The sequence below is a fragment of the Micropterus salmoides genome, unplaced genomic scaffold, assembly GCF_014851395.1.
Source record: "Micropterus salmoides isolate LMB-PRFRI ecotype aquatic unplaced genomic scaffold, ASM1485139v1 Ms_hic_scaffold_17, whole genome shotgun sequence".
NCBI lineage: Eukaryota > Metazoa > Chordata > Actinopteri > Centrarchiformes > Centrarchidae > Micropterus > Micropterus salmoides.
This window is the reverse complement of record NW_024040817.1, coordinates 22,242,555-22,263,414: the sequence shown is the minus strand read 5'-3', so window position 1 is coordinate 22,263,414 and position 20,860 is coordinate 22,242,555. Positions and strand designations below refer to the sequence as shown.

General features: G+C 41.3%; 1 long non-coding RNA gene across 1 annotated transcript; it reads left to right on the top strand.

Moving 5' to 3' along the window:
* The first annotated feature begins 511 nt into the window (after positions 1 to 511).
* On the top strand, positions 512 to 19,306 carry LOC119907833. Its single transcript, XR_005445142.1, has 2 exons — positions 512 to 709; positions 19,025 to 19,306. It is a non-coding gene; the product is annotated as an uncharacterized LOC119907833 (long non-coding RNA).
* Positions 19,307 to 20,860: the final 1,554 nt, after the last annotated feature.

Genomic DNA, 20,860 nt, shown 5'->3' with positions numbered 1-20,860 from the left:
GCCATCATAACCACCATCACCACCAAACTCCAAATCAATGGCATTAAGATGATCACCTATCATCATCAGCCCTGTTACCATTACCACGATTATCATTATCACCAACATTATCAATGGTCCTACTGACGCAATCGTCACCATTACCTACATATCATCGTGATCACAAACATCACCATAAGCGGCATTAACTTTGTCAAGGGTTGATCCAACCTTTTTTCTCCCAATACCTCAGCTGTGCTCTCTTTTCAGTATACCTCACTGTGTGGATATCATTGGACCACTATGACTGAATCAATGTCACTGGAAGACATTAAGAAAGCAACTGTCATTAACATTAACGTCATCAATATCATCATTACTAACAACATCAAAATCATTGCTTTTAACTTTATCGTCATCAGTATCAAACCTCTGACCTCCTCACCGTGTATGCATTCCTATCACTCTCTGTGTTACTCCATTACATTCACTGTGTTTTGATAGTGTGCTCTTTCTGTGTGTCATCACAGTCCTCTCTGTCAGCCAAGGACAAATTGACTGAGCCTACTCAATGCTTCAAGCCTGGCAGCTTCCAGTCATCTTGTCAATCAATGAATCCATACGAAGCTTGTCTCACCCAGGCCTGACACAGTATGGCACAGCACTTTTTGAAGAGCACGAAAAGACATGGATACACCATCATACCCAACAGTGTGGCAACAATATGACAGTAAGCTTGACTAAGTTCTCAGCCAGCTCTGAAATACACTACTGGAAATTGTTGTAAAAAGAATATCCAACGATGGTTGAGGTCAAGGGCAACAGGATTTTGTAGAAGAAAGACATTTCATCCCTCATCCAAGAGACTTCTTCAGCCAGTTGCCCTTGACCTCAACCTTTGTTGGATAACTATGACCTGGATGACCTTCACAGACATCTTGTAAAAAGAATACTTAACTGCAAATCTATCTTTTGACTATCAAAAAGTATATCTTGTTCCTTTGTAGAAGATGGCAGCTGTGGTCAGTTGTATCACAGTTAATCCGTTAAACCAAGAGCGTAGGATTACGTAGGTACTTGTCCCGACCAATATCCAGCGACAACTGAACTGACCGTAGCAATAATTTTTATTTACAAATCTAAATATAACAGTTAGTGTCTAGTCAATGTATTTAGCACACAGTTAACAGTCAGCTGTAAATTAGTGAGAGAATAACATAAACCAAAATGCAGAACAACTGAGTATTATTGCCACTGTTAGAAACAATTAATAGTAACCTGAGATTTGGAGAGTAAAGTCGTAATAGAATAGGTTGCTTTCAGTCATATGTGTATGTGTTGTTTTTTTTCTGACAGTGTCCAGTTATTTAGACTTACCTTTGCATCCTCCTCGCTCAGAGACACCTAAATTTTGTTTGGGAGTGTGTCATTTCTCTAGCAAGCTTTCCACTGAAGCGGCTATGAGCTGCACTAATTATTAGGAGGATCTATTGACAGAATGCAAAATAATATACATAACTATGTTTTAAGTGGTGTATAAAGACCTAACATGATAAACTGATATGTTTTTATTTCCTTAGAGTGAGCCATTTATATCTACATACACCGCGGGTCCTCTTACATGGACGTCGCCATGTTGCTGCGCCATCTTTTCTACAGTGGCCCGAATGGACAGACTGCTCTACAGAGCGCGTTTCGTCACTACGTTGAATACGTACGATGAAAAAGAAGAACAAATAACGTTAGAAGTAGTAGTAGTAATAGTAGGAGTAGTAGTCTGGTTTATTAGAAGTATAACAAATGTAGCTTCTCCTGCACGCGTGGAAAGGGAGGGGTGAGCGGTGGATTCATGTGATGACGGAATAATCAGAATCTTTTCCTCCTTAAATCTTTATTGCAAAAAGAAAAATAAAGTGTACATAAAGACATAAAGCAGAACTTTGATTCGGGCAAAATCATGTATTGCATAGCCATATTTTGCAAACATATAATTGTATTATGGTTATAACCATAATATAGTTTGCTGTCTATGTAGAGTGAGCTAGATGTCTAGGTGCTGTTTATATGCTCTGATAATGCTAATCCAACACATCTTTGTAGTAGCGTCCATGTCTATACGGAAATGGGACCATCCGAGGAGCATGTGAATGCACTGTGAGGAAATGGTTCCCAAAACTTACACACTGAACCTTCAACATTTGTGTGAATTTGTGGTGAAATATATGCCTGATCAAGGCCTGATTTCTGATGAAGTGTTTTCAGTAGTTACGATTTTCCACGTCCAATGAAGAGCATCAAACTTGTCTCATCCAATACAGTCCCAAAAAGGGTTCTATGTCAGACAGACAGTCTGAAGGGGATACTACCATATGAGCATTTTGAAAGCAATACAGTATGCTTGAGATCCTTAGTACATATTATTCCGTTATATTAATTATACATTATTATTGTCACCTGCTGCCAGAACGTTATGTTTCCCTATATAAAAATTTCTACCATAATTTGATATTGGTGTAGAAACATTTCCCCAGAATGCCAGAAATCAAGTGTTTAACTCTCAGATTTCCCCCCCAAACCTCCCACTTCTTTCCAATCCAGTCATGCATTTTCCATTTTGTTACCTACCTCACTGTAGAATTCATAGTTAATAGGAGTCACATAACATATCCTCAAGACACTGACAGCAACAGAGATTCAAGTTATTAAGTCAAATAAATAAGTTACAAGTTATTAAGTCAAATAAATAATATAAGTCAAATTACTGAACACGACCTGTCCAGGGTGTACCCCGCCTAGTGCCCGATGTCAGCTGGGATTGGCTCCAGCCCCCCCGCGACCCTGTATGCAGGATAAGCGGTTGACGATGGATGGATGGATGAAAATTACTGAACAAATCCATGACGTTTGGAAAAAGTCTAGCTAGCCTGTAATTTATATTCTCGACAACTGTAGACCATTTTGACATGTCACAGAAGGAAAAACATAGGTTTAAATACTGAATTCAGCAATTGCTTATTAACAAGATAAGCAATTATCTGTAGGTTTTCTTTATCAACAAGATAAGCAATTCCAAGCCTTTTTTTTTTAGGTATGATAAGAATAGACTTTTGGGGTTTTGGAGTGAATATTTCACAAGTAGAAACAGAGGGATGTGTGCAGATGCTTTTGCAGCTCTCTGTGTGTTTAATGTTGCACTGTACTGTTAGTGTGTCTCCATCACCCTGTCTCTCTAATTACTGCTGCTTGTCCATGCTGAGACAACATGAAGGTATTTGGCCTCTCTGGCTGACAACTACCATGTGAGGACAGATAACACACTTCTCCTTTTTACACAAGACTGGCACCATCTTTCTCCTTCCATCTTCATCACTTCCTCTCACACACTCTGTTACACTCCTTCACTCTGCCTCTCCATCCCCTTTATACTCCTCTACAAAGCTGTCACTCACTAACTGTAGATATCTCTATCACAAGCTCTTAACCAGTTATCTGCCCTGTCTTTCACTACTCTCTCTCTTATATCCACATTTCCTATCCTCTGCCCTCCTCAGTCTAAATGAAAAGTTGTGATCTGTTCACCATATTTACAGCACAGCATTAGCATACCCTGTGGGTCTTTCAATTTTACATGAGTGACAGACACACTTTCATACACATAAAACAAAAGCACACACACCCCTATAGCACACAGAGCCAGTTAATTAGAGCTCAAGGCCCTTCTCTCCTAACGAACCTGAGGGTAATTAAAGAGCCCCTGGACACGGGTGTGTCTGCGAGCTGCTTCTAATTAAGCCCCAGCGAGCTGATTTAGCTAATTAGCTAAAGGCTTGATGTCGGACACCAAAGCATTCCAGCCCCCGCTGAACACAGGAAGTTACAATGCTTCTTACATCGTCCCTGGCAACACTTTCATTTCCTGAGGCATTAATCACCAGAGTTACAACTGTCGCCATTGTGACTGCCATGTGGGAATGGATGCGGTGTGAGCGGTGGGGGGCATCCCCAGCCCTGAGGGTTAGAGGTGTGGACCATTGGGAACAATCGAACCAATCACATGCTGAGTTCACTGCCAGCAGGTAGGGGCTGGAAACATACAAAACAGTTTTTACAACAATAATAATAATAATAATATACATTTAAATTATAAAACAGCTTATGATAAAACAGCTATGATATAGCAAACTCCTGCCTGATATGGACAATAACTAGTCCAAAATCCAAGTTGTAGGCCTATTACCCTGCTGGTTTTCTTTAAAGAAGCAACAGATTAATCATTCAAAATGGTGTTATCTTGGCTTTTCCGATATAAAATGTGATGCCAGTGTTTATCATTGATAACTAACATTGATAACATTGATAATTGCAATTGGTTGTACATGCAAAAAGTGACAGAAGTAGTTGTGTCCAGAATGAAAAAACACAGCTTGAGTAATATAACCCTGCCTACTTTCACATTATTGTCAGCAAATAGTAGTGGTTCAAGTACAACAGTTATCCATTATTTAAAAAACAGACAAAATATATAACAAGCATACTTTTGTAGTTGATTACCATTACCTAAAGGACATCTGCATCAAGTGCAATGGTTAAGTGTTTAAGGTTTAACAGAAATAAAATGCAGAGAGACAGTAGGAACGCCAGTTTCACACACAACGCAAATTTTTAATTCCCATTGGGTTTATCATGTGGGTTAGACCCTGTCCTCTACACACAACTCTCTGAAAAACCATCTGTGACGTAGGGACAGTTTGAATGCTGATAGGCTATCGCGACACATCGTTACGCGGATTTCACGCTAGAGCTGAAAAATTTCAACTCACGCAATGGAACGTTGTACACGATTTTTTTGCAGGGTTGCACTCTTTGCATCCAGCTCGTCCAGCGCGCCGCCTGGCAGGAAATCACATCCCTCCACGTCTTTGCATTGACTTTTGATGTTTTCGCACCGTGCCCAACGCTGGCTTGTTGTGTGTGATACCAGCATAAGCGCTGTTCTCATATCACAAGACAAGAAGACTTGCAATTATGAATTCAAGTGTTTCGTACTCGCGGAAATCACAAAACTTCTTAGAGCAGATACATCCCAGAGTAGATGTTCATCTCGTTTCATCTGCCTCCTCCTCAATTTCATCTCTTCCTCTCTAGCTTGTGTCACCAATAACTCAGCATCCAACTTCATAGCTGGAGCGCATCTGATCCCCATTCATTTCCGCAGTGGGAGAGGGAGAACTGGCGTTGGCCACTAAGGCCCTGATCAATCATGATCTAGCACGACAGCTTGTATTAGAGACGGGGAGATGGAGGGATCGAGAGATACGGAGGAAGAGAGTGGGGAATATAAGATATTCAGACATGGATATTTGTCTTTCGGAGATGCGTGTGATGTGTGGACATGACCAGATGTGATCAGAAGACGGTTTAAGAAAAAAGAGTGAGGGGAGGAGGGAGAGAGAAAAAAAATCTCACCCAGCCCTGTTCGTTATTAAGAGATTAAATCCCATCTCTGACAGTCTTGTCAGTGCGAGAGACAGAATCGAGCACTGCCGGTAATTTGACTAGTTCCCTATCTCCTCACTGCTCAGTTGGCCGATGACAGCGAGGCGACAGAGCGTTGAATATGCAAGATGTCTCCATCCCTCTAAACTCTACCGTCTATCCCGCTTGTGAACACTGTAATGGCTACCTCAGAGAAGCGCACTCACAAAAATGTATGCATGCACACACACACAGCCCGGTGAAATTGTAGGCTACATTTGTATCCTCACCAAGAGGTTTTGACATCGTGGGGAATTGACGTATGAAGGCTTGCAGGTTCAAGCCCTCCTGTGTTAGCAATTCGAAGTTTTAAGATGTAGCATGGGTTTTAGCTTCTCTTTCAGTGAGCGTGTGTGTGTGTGCACGTGTGTGTGCATCTCCACTGACAGGTCCTGTTAGCCTGCTATGCAGATCCTTCCAGCACACCCACAGTGAATCTAGTCAGGCCAGGTGTTATTTTAACACTCACTTTTGGAAGATGAATAAGGGTTGTTTTTCTCCTCATCCTCCTCCTCCTCCCATCTCACACATTCTCATCCCTTCTTCTGCCCCCCCCCCAGTCCCATCCCTCCAGTTGGAAAAGCCTGACCCAGTATTACGTGACATTATGGGGCCACTTACCGGCCTGCTAAAATAAACCCCAGTGAAGGAGCCGTGTGACAGAACGGGGTTACAGCACGCCGTCGCACAAATTAATCAAACAAATAAACGAGGAATTTAGACTTAAACAGGGAGGATCTCTCCCTCCCTCCCCTCCTCGCTTGTGTCTTCTCTCGTCTCACAGCTTCTGTGTTTGTGCACGTCTCTGAGACACACAGACACTTGCAGACTACCTGCACAATCACGGGTGAAGTAGCTTCCAAAGCGGCTTCCGTCAGACCTGTTTGACATTCATCCACTCACTCATTCCTTTATTTTGTGTCAGCTGGACTTGTTACAAAGCTTTAGCTTCTTCACTGTCAGGCCATGGCTGTGTACCAGATGTCTGTTGCTGCTGGCGCTCATGTCGACGCAAAATCTGGGCAAACCCATAAAATCCATTTCTTAATTTAAAGATTTCTGTCCAAATTTTAGTCAAGCAACCTATTTCCTATCAGTCCCGTCGAACTTTAAACATGTCAGTGCCAGACACGCGTTGGTCAGTGCCATCTCTTGTCAATAGATTGTAAAATACCAAGACGAATGATAACTGTAGTAACTGTAGCATCACTAAGGAGCTCGCTGTTCATGTTCCATGTATTTTGTATTAGTGTAAAGCTCATTGCTGCTCTAGAGGCTCCTGACTTTTTTCATTATTGTATTTTTGCTTCTGTAGTGTAGCCTACAGTGGAAGCAGTCACAAAAGGTAGTAGACTATATGCCATTCCATGATATCACGTTGCCACAAAAACAAGTGTTGTGAGTAGGCTATATTGTAGTGGTGACATCACAAATCTGTTTTATCAAATGCATATCATAGTTCTACCTTAAAATACAGTCCCAGTCTCAACGTGAGGCTATGGTGGTATAGGTAACAGGAGGAAAACATGTAGCTTATTTTAAGGTGTTTAAGTTTAAAATTTGCCCAAAATGCATGCAGCTCTTTAACTAACATATTCATATATAGCTACCAAGGGGTTTAAATGTCCAAATGTCCAATTGACCTTTATTTGCTAGATGTTTACCTATAGAAACCGTAAAGGAAATGTAATAAAACAAGTCCAACAAATTAAACGTCAAAATACTAGTATTGTTAATGACAAACTAATTTGCCTTCCAAAACAGTTACAAATCAGTTCTATGATATGACAATGTTATGGTTAAAGTTCGGTTAGTTTTAGGCACAAAAACAACTCATGAGGTTTAGAGAAATAAGTACTTTGTTGGATTAAAATGACTACTTTGCTAAAGTTAGGGGACATGGGTAAGGTTATAGAGCAATTGTGGTTATCAACAGCTATTTCCTATGTTAAAAACTGATGTTTGATCTGATGACAATAACATCACCTGACATCCACCTTTGCTCCCTCTCTCCTTATCACTATGGTTGCTAAACCTGACAAACATATGTTGTTTTAGGGCACATGCTGAAATGACTGATGCTGTCATCCTTCTTGGAAGGACTGTCTCCAGTGTGCTAACATTACACTAATCTGTATTCTTCTTCAGCAGTGCGTTACCCATGTGTTTCTTGATTAGGTGATGTACACAATTGCCTTCACTCCGGTACCTTCTACTTGATTAGATGTTTTGCTAAATTATTTGCAGTAGGTTATATTAATTATTTTTTAGGCGTTTTATAAGGACCTAGCCATGAAGGTTCAGAGAGCAAGAGGCTGGAACCCAGAAGCATGACTCAAAGAAAGGCAGTTAAAGCTCATGTTTACTGGCATGCACATCATAACAGGCAAACTTCTCCAAAAGGGAATCAGCCAGGAAATCAGAAGGACAATGGTCAGGCAGGGGATCATGCCGGCAAATTCAGTCAGCCAGAAGAACAGGCTGGAAAGCTAAGGCGTAAGCACATACATAATCTGGCAGGGAATTAGTGGAAATTGGGCGGTATATATACTGCTCGGCTGGTGGAATGGGGAAACAGATGAGCAGGTAGGCAGGCAAGGTCAGATGATGTGAATGGAGGGAAAAGGGTTGTTGCAGGGCAGGAGCGAGTGTTGTGATCTGAAATGACAGCTGAGATAAGATAAGATAAAACTTTGTTCATCCTAAAGGAAATTGTTGGGCAATAGTTGCAGTAGAAAGTCAGACAGAGTGCAAATATGAAATGTTAAGAAACAGAAATCTAAAATCCAAAATAGAAACACCGCCAAAAATATAAACAAGGATCCTAAGTTCCTCATATCCCAAATTGCTTGTTGGTGAGATTCAGATACCATAGATATGTATGAGAAGTGGAATGTACAATATCAAATCTCAGTACAGTAAGTAAGTAAGTGGATGTGGTTAGTACACATCCACGGTTGCTTATTTTCAATTGATTCACCCACAAAACCAGAATAAGAAAAAAGAAACTTGCATTTAGTTTAATTTAAACACCAGTTAAACACCAGAGTTTATGCAAACATTTCACATTTCAGTTCAGCCATCTCTTTTGGATTGCTCCCAGTGTTACATGCTGGTTACCATAGCAATCCGTCCGAGGCCCATTCTGCATGCAGGCAACATCTTGATTAATCTTGACGATGACAGTGCGACTCTTGATGGGGACGGCTCCACATTGATCGGTAATGAAGCCATTGAGCCGCATGACGAATGGAGGGGAAGGAAATGTGTGAGCACATGATTAATGAAATAATTAATTAAGTAATTGGATTGACTTAATTATTTATTTCTTAATCCTTGAAGTCAGAGAAAAGTTTGATTGCATATTCAAATTAGGGGGTGCGATGAGGTGAGCTGTGTTCTGCTTTTGATTCTCAATCCAGCTCATGTATACAGATCAAAGGCATCAAGCACAGGTGAGAAGTATGTTAGCCAAATAAACTCCTAATTTTTTTTTCTTATCAGCACGTTTAAGGGAAGTCTTCCACTCACCGAAAGCAGATTCCTTCACATGACAAAGTGAAAGTGGCTTCAAAAGTTTTGGGATGATTTGTTATTTAGATGAACAGATTAATGAAATTCTGGGCAGTCCATCTCATGAGCTCTCTAATTTGAGCCAAACACAATTGTTTCAGATTTTCATATTGTTAATGATATCGATGATTAACTATTTTAATGATGAGTAAAGTCTGTGATCTTATTCCCACATGTGACCTCCAATATGTCTGGAAATAGATTTTTTGATTCTACGTAGTCTTTTCCATCTGCTGCCTGCTGTTACAGGGTGTGTGGGATGTTTCCTGGACCTGCTGTCAGGACTGTGAGCTTTTCCAGGGAAAGCATGTAGTCATTTTGAATCTTCTCTTAAAAAGCTGGCGCGGTCTCCTTCCATGAGTTTTTACATATGTCATACCTGGCATTAGAGCTTTAACTTCACACTATGCTCACATCATTAATAGGCTAATATATAGCAGTGGTTCAGGTCGGCTTGGTAGCAACCTTTAAGTTAGAGCTATTTGATCCCACAGCAGCTCATTCTGCTAATACTACAGCGCCTGTGATTGCATGTCTGCAAATCCCAATCCAGGCTCTGGATTGGGATCTGGATTGGGAATCTTTTTTTTATTATCTTCCCAGTCTCCCCTGAAACATTTGAAAGTCAAATAAAAAAAGTCAGAATCACAGATTTCTTCTTATGGTTTTTTTTTTTTACTTTTTATCCTGGTAAGGACTTTGCTGAGTATGCATACTCTTTTTTAGCTATATGCCCTGCTTCACAGCCTTAGACATACCCACACCTGGGAGCTGCCACTGCTGCCGTATTCCACCACTGGCCACTATCACTAGCAAAAAATGAAACTGTCTGAATGCTATTTCTTTGACTTTCTGCATATAGTCTCCTAGTGTTAAAATGACTCTAAGAGGCTGTTAAACATACTCCAGTCAATGTCCTGTCTTGTGTAGCAAAAGTTTAGAACTCTTCAACTTGGAACATGCACTTAAAAATGTATCCAGGAGGAGAAATATCATTGTAAAGAAAAGAAATAAAAGACTGACAGAATGGATGCAGGTAAACGCTGTTGCCAAACAAGAACATTGCTTTTGGAAGATTCTACAAAACCCACAAATATGTTCAATGACTTTATTTACAGTGGCCACATTATTAAAATTCTCACTTTCTGCAATATTTCTGCGTATTACAGTATGGTTAAGGGTATGGAAGGGGAGTGGTTACGGCAAAGAAACTGTGGTTACAGTATGGTTAGGGTTAGTCGACCAAAACACCTGGTTAAGGTTAAGAAAAGATCGTAATTATCTTTAATAAAAAGTTTAACAGGCACGTAAAAGTCGGACATGCTACAAGCCCATCCCACCACCCCACCCTCCATACTTTCCACCCTTACTTATACAGGGCACACTATTCTGAGTTAGACCCCACTGTTGGTCCAATATGGACATTATTCATAGGGTTACTGCAATGTGCGGGCACATAAACACTGTTTCCTGTGTGACCACAAACTAATGAGGTAACTTTAACCTATACAGACACCAAGTACAGAGTCACAGAGTATTGTCTTCCTGCCTTTATATTTCTCGAGTGACTGGCAATGAACATACAGTTTACACTAACAATCTGACCCAGCTTTCAAATCAGCACTTTTAAAGTGTTGAGTACAAAAGTAGAGATGGAAGCAGAATGAGCAAAGAAAATGGCAAGCCTATCACTCAGGTAATGTTTTAAACTAACTAGCAGAGGCTTGTGTGACACTTTCTTACGAACAGGCTAAAGTGTTCTGCCAGCTTTTCCCTGCAATTTTCCCTGCACTGATTTTATCCCCATAATGACAACTCAAATAAAAAGCTTATTACAAGTGTTTGAACTAAAAATCTAATGGTTAAAATGACTCCTCTAATTTGTGCATAACTGTAAGAACATGTTTTTATGTGTGCATAAGCCTGTGTGTGCGTGTTTGAATATTTGCTTGTGTGTGCATGTGTTTATATGCAGCATGTGCAGGTCTCCCTGTGTCCTACTGGAGATTATTGTGCATCCATCAGTATGCTGTTAAGCAGTGGCCAATGAGGATATGAAACGGCTCTCACTTTGGGGCTATTGCTGATCAATGCTCATAAACATTTAATGTCATAATCAGGCAACACAATAACACATCAGTACTAACAGCTTTGGAGGGCAGGATGGCAACACACATAGACACACATACTCTTCCAAAAAGGCATATACTGGTTCACTTCTTTAGTGTAACATCTCTGGTGCACTGAGTATGTATATTTTATGTAACACAGCTATGGAGGTGGAAACACACACACACACACACACACACACACACACATTACTGTCTCACTCCCCATTAAACAAACACACACCATCAACCATTTAAGCACTAAAATAATGTGTGCGCCCAGAGTGTGTGTGATGTTATGCTGTGGTCTGGGTGAGAGATGAAAGAGAGAGACAAGGGGAGGGTGGTGGGGTGAGGAGTGGTGGGTTATTATCAGGGGAGGGCTTTACAAAGTAAGCCAATTTATACAAGGTATCCCGGCTCGAATTAACGGCTAATGACTCTATTAGCTTTCATTTTTGCACCAAGGAGATTTGCCTGCATAAATTATGGCCCGATCATTGGCAAAGTGTCACGGCCAAAGGACAGTTTATAAATACAACAGCCAGGCCCTGTCAGGCGCGCCGAGCGCTGATATAGACGTCTCTGCAGACTTTGTTGTTGAGCGCAACAGACTTGTGCCAGTCAGACGGTGACAGGGGACCGTGGAGGTCTCAGGGGGAGCTCTCTCGCCGTCGTCCCTGAAAAGGTCAACTTGACGCGGGCACAGCCCATCGACCTGCCCCCCTGTCGGCTCCGCTGATAAAAATCAGATAAACTTAAGACCACTCATCGATCCAGGCTTCGGAGCCTTAGGCAAATGTTGGCCAAGCTCTCCCCCTCTTCCTCTTCTTCTTCCTCTCCCTCTTCCTCCTCCTCCTCGTCCTCCTCTCCTGTGCATATGATTACACACAAGCAAATTAAAATAGGGGGGACAGAGACAGAGGAGAGAAAGGGAAAGATAGAGAAGAGATGGGAGAGAGGAAGGCAGGAATTCTTGTTTCTTTGAGGGAAGGAGGAGAGGGGATGCTATTAAGAGGTGAGAGGATGAGAAGTGGGGGTAGGCACAGTAAGATTAATCGCTGAAATTTGAGCAGAGACAGGGAAATTTCATTAACTATAAGAGCACTTGTTAGAGCTAAATGGTCAGAGAGAGGCGGGAGGTTTAGAGGGGGGGTGAGACAGGCAGGATCTCAGGGGTGTAAAAGTTTGTTTTTTTTGCACATAACATACCCATGCAACTTATAACTTCCTATTCGGTCCCCCAATAAAGCAGCACAGCTGCTCTATTTCCTAATGTCTTGCTTTCCATGTTTTTCCTTCAACTGTTAAGGCAGAGATGGTTCCAGAAAAAGAGACAAGGACACACCAGATGAGTGAGAGCAGCTGTGGTAATGAGTGAAGGCAGAAGGGGCCCTGCAGCAGGAAGGATACAGAGCCGAGCAAAGGGCCAGGAGTCAAAGTTAGTGAGAAAAGACCAAGCACAATGTGCTGCAGAGAGGCGGAGAGACAGAATTAGAGCAAAACTGATGGAGAGATACAGAGGTGTAGCACATCTGGCTGGCAACACTTTCGCCTCAACAATCAGACCACACATCCTTTGCAGTTTCACTCGCTGTCCTCTCTCACAATGCCTCTCTTGCCAGGCTGGGTGTCTGTCTGCTGCCCTCTGCACCCACACTATCTTTTCACACTTCCTCCCTCCATCGCTTCTACCCCTTTCTTCAAAAACACACCTACTATGTGCACGCACACACACACACACACTAGGTCTGTCTCACTGTCTCTGTGTCTCTCTCAAGAGGATGAGCAATACAGCTCAGGGCGAAGAGGTGCTGATAAGGGGACAGCAGTGTGACGCGAGCAGGGGCCCATGACCACAGATAACGCGCGTAGTTTGTGTGTGTGTGTGTGTGTGTGTGTGTGCGTGTGAGGCACATAGTCGTCAGGGCGTAAGTGGGAACGATGAGGGTAACCCCGTTATCAGCTCTGTCTATGTCAGCAACTCCATCTGGTGTCAGCTCTCTTGCCAATGTGTGTGTGTGTGTGTGTGTCACTACAGGGCGATAGTTGTCTGGTGAGCAGGAAGTGCAGTCTGGGTCAGACTGGTGACACATGCAGCACAGCCTTTAGTGTCTGTTGGTTTTTGTGTGTATGTGTTTGTGTTTGTGTTTGTGTGTGTGTGTGTGTGTGTGTGTGTGTGGGAGGGGGGGGGGGGGGGTCATTAGGGAAGAAGTGGAATAGAGGTGCAATGTGCAGTGTCTATAAGAAAATATATTACTTACTGTATCATCAATGTTTTTAAGCCTTCTTTTTCTGCTATTACACTCCAAATTGTATTTTCCTGTGCTTAACTTGCATAGTTGTTTAAGTGTAAACACAGTATCATTGCAATCAATTCTCAGGATAATAACACATGCTCTCAAATAAATTAGTTGCATGAACAATATATGCAACTTGGTAGCATATATGAGGTGCCAAAACAGATGAAAATGCAAGCGATGTTAGCAGCAGTGGAGGTGTGAATGAGTTTTCGGGTTGAAGCCATGATCTACAGTTTTAGTCCTCTGCTGCCAACTACTGGTGAAAATTTGGAACAGCAGAAACTCACACTGAATTTGAAGATCCTCTTCTTCTGCTGTTCTTCTCTCCTCTGTGATACCTCAGCCACTGTAAACACAAAATAAGCAAGTACAAAGTTGTCACAAATTGCAAAACAGCTTTTGTTCTTATTAGTGGGTAATTTACATGTAGACGCAAAGCATCACATATTATTGATTTATCAATGATTTATAGGGAAAGAAGCAGTGACTTTTTCATAATCATAAAGGCTTCTAAATATTTTTTCTGCTTTACTCAAAATAACACATTTATATTTTAATAGAGAGTAGAAAAAAATAAATCTATTACTGTAAGTGCAGTAATGTCCAATGCTTTGAGACTTCAGTCTTTTGGATTTGACCCTACATATTTTGCAAATATTTTCTTTTGACTCTGTGGGGGAGTTCAACAAGAGCTTTCAAATGACGTGTGATGCACATATTTTAGAATGTCACTTATTCCCCTTTCGCACTAATCCGTCATGTTTGTTGTGCAATGGTTTGTCGTTCTCTGACAAAAACATAATGCATCAAAATCTGATATATCTATCTGACTACAGGGCATTACACCCAAGCTTCTGTTCTTATGCAATCTGCAATCACAATGAGCACAGATGGCTACTCTCTAAACTGAAGCAATTTCACCTCTTTCCACTGCATAACAACACATACCACAAAACACCTCTGATGCAACACAAAAAGTAGACTTTATCATCCTAAATGTATGTATATAATGCACAAACTTGATTCATATGGACAAATCCTGATATAACTCAGAGGAGATAGGTCATTATAATTACACAGTGCTCCTACTGGACATTATCATTCAAGTGCATCTTTACACTGAAGGACACAGCAAACCCAGTTTGGCTCTGACACCATGGTACAATTTGTAGCTTTGTGTGTGTGTGTGTGATGGCGACACAATCCAGCTTTTTTATTTGAAGGGAAAAAAGGGAACAGGTGCACTTAGTATTGCAGAGTGAGTTTTTAAGGTTTATCAACAGTAGCCTACATTAACATTGAAATAACTGTGCATAAGTGCATCTGAATTTGTCTCTCTCTCTCTCTCTCTCTCTCTGTGTAACCATGAGAACTATTTCATCATAAGTTGCAGTGGACAGTAAAAGATGCAAATAGGCTCAATAAAATATCTGTTATTTTTAAAATCTAATATCGATGATTCAGTATGTAGCCTCTCAATAAAACGTTGCAGTAAATGGCGAGTGGATTTATCTATAACCATAACCTAACCATAAGGTTAAGTGTTCCTAATAGTTATAAATGAGGGCCGGCCCGTTACTTTTGTTTATTGGCATGCTTTCTTTAGGTCCCCTCACTGATTCCAGTAATATAACATGTCGATCTCACCGCGCTGCAAAATGAGATTAGACTCTGACATAGGCCCAGCATCATCCGCCGACGAGCCCGCATCATGAACTCTTCACCCGGGCACGGCACGGCGGCGAGACTACATTACGGAGGGGGAATATCCAAGCAGGCAGGGAGGAAGGCTGTCGGCGGCTGCGCGCTCCCTGGATCTCCAGGCGCGCGCTTCTGTTCCTGCAAGAATTATTCATTCAAGTCTGCCATCTACCGACTGGAAACGCAATGACATCATCAAAGTCTGTTTTCCAATACGTAGTCAAAATACTTCAGCAATCTTCAAGCAATCAAACTCAGTAGCGGATTGACGAAGAATCTATAATACTAAATACAGTAATATTATTGCAGCATAATATAAAAAATAGTGTATAGCCTATAGTTTATGAATTGTCTCTTGATTTTCATAATATTCCTGTTGGTATTTGGAGTCCTCTGGTGTCATTTTGAAACTATTCCTTTAAAAGTTAATGTAGATGTATCATGTTTGTTTACATTGCAGCATTTAGAGACTGTCCTGTATCTGTAACAGATACGTGTCTCCTGGAGGAGGCCCGGATGAGAGCTACACCTAAAATATGTGCAAGTGAGCTGTGGATCAGATTTAAATTCTGTTCACTGAAAGTGAAACTGTTTATTGTTTCAATATCTGAACAATAGGATGTGATATAATAATTTCTAGATCGATAGATTTTACTAGGCCTCTACATTCAGTAAAATACCCTACAACATATACACATGTATACAGTACTTGTACAGGGAACAGAAGGAGCTGCAGGAGTAGGAGAAACAGAGGGCTATTTTATTGGACTGGTTTTATTGCTCTCACTCAGGACTCATATCCTGAGTTTAACAGGGCTAAAGGCAAAAGGTTTTAAGTGTATGATGTGTGTGTGTGTGTGTGTGTGCGTGTGTGTGCGTGTGTGTGTGTGTGTGTGTGTGTGTGTGAGAGAGAGAGAGAGAGACAGAGAAGAAAGCAGAGAAGGTGGGGGTTACTGCCTATTACTGTGGGTTGCACATGTAGGCCAAGGCCATGTTATGTTGGACAGAGTTGAACACACTAATGTTGGCCAAAGACAAAGAGTCTTTACGATAGTTACGATACATTTTGTGGCAGTATTTCACCTTCTATTGAAAAAATATATCAACAAAAATATATCAACACTAATTTCCCTCTCTTAATGCTGCATAAAGCAGTTTCTAACTATGAATCAATGAAGTAGATTTCAGAGGGAATACATAACCAGGGAGGAACTAACCAGCATCTCGTAATGTAAGCTGTCATCACCCTTCTCATTCTGCTCAAAAAAATGTTTGACATGAGCTTTTTCACCAGTTCCAACATCACAATATTTACAGATCGTGTTAATAGTATGAGGGATAGTGTTTCCCAGATGGCCAGAGATGCATCTCTGCCCTGAATCATTTTACAGTTTGTTTATAACACCAGCAAACAAAAAACTCATCCCTGTTATTCAATCCATCTGAGAATAGACACAATCACTTTGAAGATGGAGTGACACAAAATCACTGCATTGTTTCCTCCTGACATCACTGTGCTGTAATGAATGTAAGCAGGGAATGTGCTCTGAGCCCTGAGTAAACATGAGCTTCAGCTTTAATGCTCTTTCTCGTTGACATTCCATTTGAATGGCTTTCACTCTTTATGGTTTTGATTACATAAAGGAGTTTGAGTAGGCCAATCCTTTGCCTATATTTTCTCTGAATATTGCTGCTCCATGAGGTCAGAGTTCACACAGAAAATACCTTTGCCCGGAGCTTGGTGGGGAGGTAGGCTTGTAAATCATTACAGACAACAAGTCTGTTTTATCATGTGTAAATGTAAATGCTCCGTAATTTGTATAGCGCCTTTCTAGTCTTTTTGACCACTCAAAGCGCTTTTACACTACATCTGCATTCACCACACACATTCATACACTGGCAGAACAGCCACCAGGGGCAACTCGGGGTTCAGCATTCTTGCCCAAGGACACTTCGACATGCAACCTCCAACCTTCCGATTAACAGCCAACCCGCTCTACCTCCTGAGCCACAGCCGCCCTGTGTGTGACCATAAAACTAAGTGAACAGCATAAAATATTTTAAATGATGTTGGTTTTGATAGACGCATGCTGCTAATCCCTGTTTACAGAGGCGCCTTCCTCTCCTTGCAAGAATTACTGTCCAAGGACTGTTTACATCCAGAGTAAACTTTGCTGTCCCTAAACCCTTATAACTGCGGTTTGATTAATATCAGCACATTGTAGTCATCTATGAAGTGAAGCTGAATTATGTATAATTTCTTTCACGTTCATTTTATGAAGCGCTCATAAGCTTTCTACCTGATTGATATGCATACAATAATGTAGGTATTTCATCACACATTAACATATCAACTATAATTAGGCTCTAACCCAGATAGATTTACAATGTGCAACATTCATATAAGATGAGGTTCCCATGTAATCACCATTACAGGCAACCAGTAAAGGAGATTATGGTGGTGATTATTGTGACCATTGTTATAAATGAAGTACTGTTTTCTTCTGTCTTCCTTTTCTTCTTCTTCTCACTATTAATGTATAAGTATAAGTAGCCTACTGACAGAAAGTACACAGTGCTTCACAATAGGCCCTTTTCACAGCAGCCATCTTGATTGGTCAGAGATGGAAAAGCACAGGTGCTGATAATAATATTAACGATGGCTCCGTTGTATTCAGGTGTTCCTGTAAGCCATGACAGTGTGATTGAGAGCCAGCTTGCAAAATACCAGGACCCTGAAACTAAAGCTGCTACATGGAATTAAGCCCATCCTTCATTTTCTGTGGTTTCTGTGATTTTCCCACTGTGACATGTCAAAATGTCTTCAGTGAAAAAGGCGTACTATATCGAGACAGATAGAAGACCAAGGACAGCTTAATAAAACAGAAGGAACATTAAAAACCTATAAAAATGATCAAATTAATAATAATAATAATAAAGATATAGCATGTCCTAAGAAGATATAGGCCTAGATGGAAATTAATTTAATTTAATTTCTTAGTTAGACATAACAAAAACGCGAGAGACAACTGTCCAATAATAACTACAATATAGTCAAAGGGATGAGATGAAACGTATTTTTCAGCTTTGCCAAAGCGGATGATGTACCGCACATTGACCTGTAGATGGCAGTAGAAGACAAACAGTGGCTGCCTCACTCATCCACCTGCAAGGTGGCGCTTTGTTGTCATGAAGTTCCTGCTACGCATTTATTGTGCCTTAATGTCACATTTTGGTTCTCAAAGCCTCAACACAGGGACCCGGAGATCAACATTTAGAAAGGTTCCTCACTAAATTAACACTGTAATGTTTTGATAGCCTAAATAAACCTGTGATTAGGTCTATTTTATTAGGGATGCATCAGTGATTTCCCATATACCTCATCATCATCATCAACAACAACAACAACAACAACAACAACAACAACAACAACAACAACAACAACAACAACCTACACAAAATACTGACATAAGACCCTCTCAAAAGTGCTCTACTCGAACAAAGACAATTTCAAAAGCGTTTACTTGGACTAAATGTACCTCGTTGGTTGATGATGAAATTACTTGGGCCTTCTTGTATATCAATTCATCTCTGCCTCGCTTTGTATTTCAAATTGATTCTATCTAATTCTATTACAAGCTGCTAAACCTGCATCCGTGATCATCTACATATAAAACTATAATTGACAATCTTCTTGGCTGTCGTCATATTAGGGCGGGTTAAATGCAACGTGGAGGCGCGCTTCGGGCAGACAATAATTAATATGAACTGTTTACGGCGTCGACTGGGCCACGTTGGTTAATGGTGTTGTTTATTGTGTTGCAGGAGCCCCGCGCTTCCGGTGCATCAATCCTCGTGTCAGTGCCTGGGTCCCGGTGTCGCGAGGAGTGATGGCCGTGCGGTGATTATAACGGAATAAAAAGACGTAATGAAGTGCTTTCCGCCCCGTTATTCTCGTGTGCCCGGCTGCTGTCAGACACCTCCACGCTGCCTTGGTGCTCCACTCCTCAACCTCTCCATCTCTCCATCCCATCACTGTGTGCCACAGCCCAGCTTGTTTTCTGCTTATTTAATTTTTCTTTCATATAAAGTTCTTATGAAGTTGAATCGTTTAAAATGCTAATAGCTTGACACAGCCGTGTGTGTGTGGATGTGGCATTTACATTAACGCCCTCATTGTGGTTTCTGTTAATATTAACATGTCTTTATTTGCCATGTGTGCACAAAGCTGTGTAGCCTTTGTGACTTTTGTGCACGAGAGAGAGAGAGAGAGAGAGAGAGAGAGAGAGAGAGAGAATAATGGAACAGGTTGGTGGTGATTAATTGAAGAAATAGAGAGTTGATTGTAGTAATTAAACAAAACAAGGTAAAGCAAACGACTGGGCTGCCATCTGGGCCCGCAGGCTGAGAGCACATGCATTTACCCACTGCCAAGCACACCATTTATTTACCCATATAAAGATGCTAGGGGACCGTCTGTGGCTCACTGTGCCTGTGTGTGTGTGCGTGTGCGTGTGTGTGTGCGTGTGTGTGTGTGCTTGTGTGCGTGTGAGCATTTTTGTAAGCAAGAAAGAGGATTTTATTCATCATGTGGCAATGTGCGTGCGTGCACGCATAAACTAATGTTTTGTTTTTAAAAAGGGAATGACTTGGTCTCTCCAATGGCAACGCCGGATATGTATGTGTGTGTGTGTGTGTGTGTGTGTGTGTGTGCAAAAGTGTTTGTCTGTGCTGTGTGTTTATATCCTATTTGCATCTGTGATGGTAGAGACATTCATCCAGTGTCACTCTGCTGATCATCTTTGCTGCTTTGGTGGATAAACACCACAATCAAGAGATGCTGCGATAGAGATGTGCAGAGAGGCATAACAGAGACATGGATGGCACCACATTAATTAACACACACATATTCAAATAAACCATATACACACATGCGCGGAGCCATTTAAATTCAAATGCAAATGCTTTTACGCAGACGCACACAAAACCATGCAGACATAATCACGCACACTCCTGGACTGTGTGTTATTTTTGAAGTCAGTCAACCATCAGCTAAATCTGGTCTCTTCATTTTGCCGGGTGCTTCAGAGAGAAAGCTGTGAGAGGTGGTGTGCGCATATGAAATTGCTTACATTATATGCTGCAATGTTTTTCCAATGGACTGGAACATATTAAGCTGAAAATGAATAGCAGGTCTTCTCGACACCATGTTGAGCGGTAGCTAAGCCTTCACTTCCCCTTCTCCGAGTGTTCCATCATAATGACAGCTGTCACTTTTATAGCGCGTGTACGCGTCTGCTTGTGTGCATAATACTGTGTTTGTACCATATGTTTGAATTTATCTGCATGCATGTGTGCATTTATCTGAGTGTGTGCGCCTGCTACTGTATAGCTGTGTGCAGTGGCCTTCCGTGGCAGGTCATGTGTTCAGACAAAGGATCACATCTGCCTGACTCCCGCTGGAAGGCAACCTATACACATCTATTTGTTTTAGCGCCAGTCGCACAAAGCAGGAAGATGTTCAAATGATGTGCATGCAGATGATTATCATAAATATGACATATTTTATATAGCCTACACCAGCAGGTATAAAGTGTATGCGTCCGAGCATATGCATATGTTGGGGTGTGTGCGTGTGTTTGAGTACGTTTGTGATCTCTT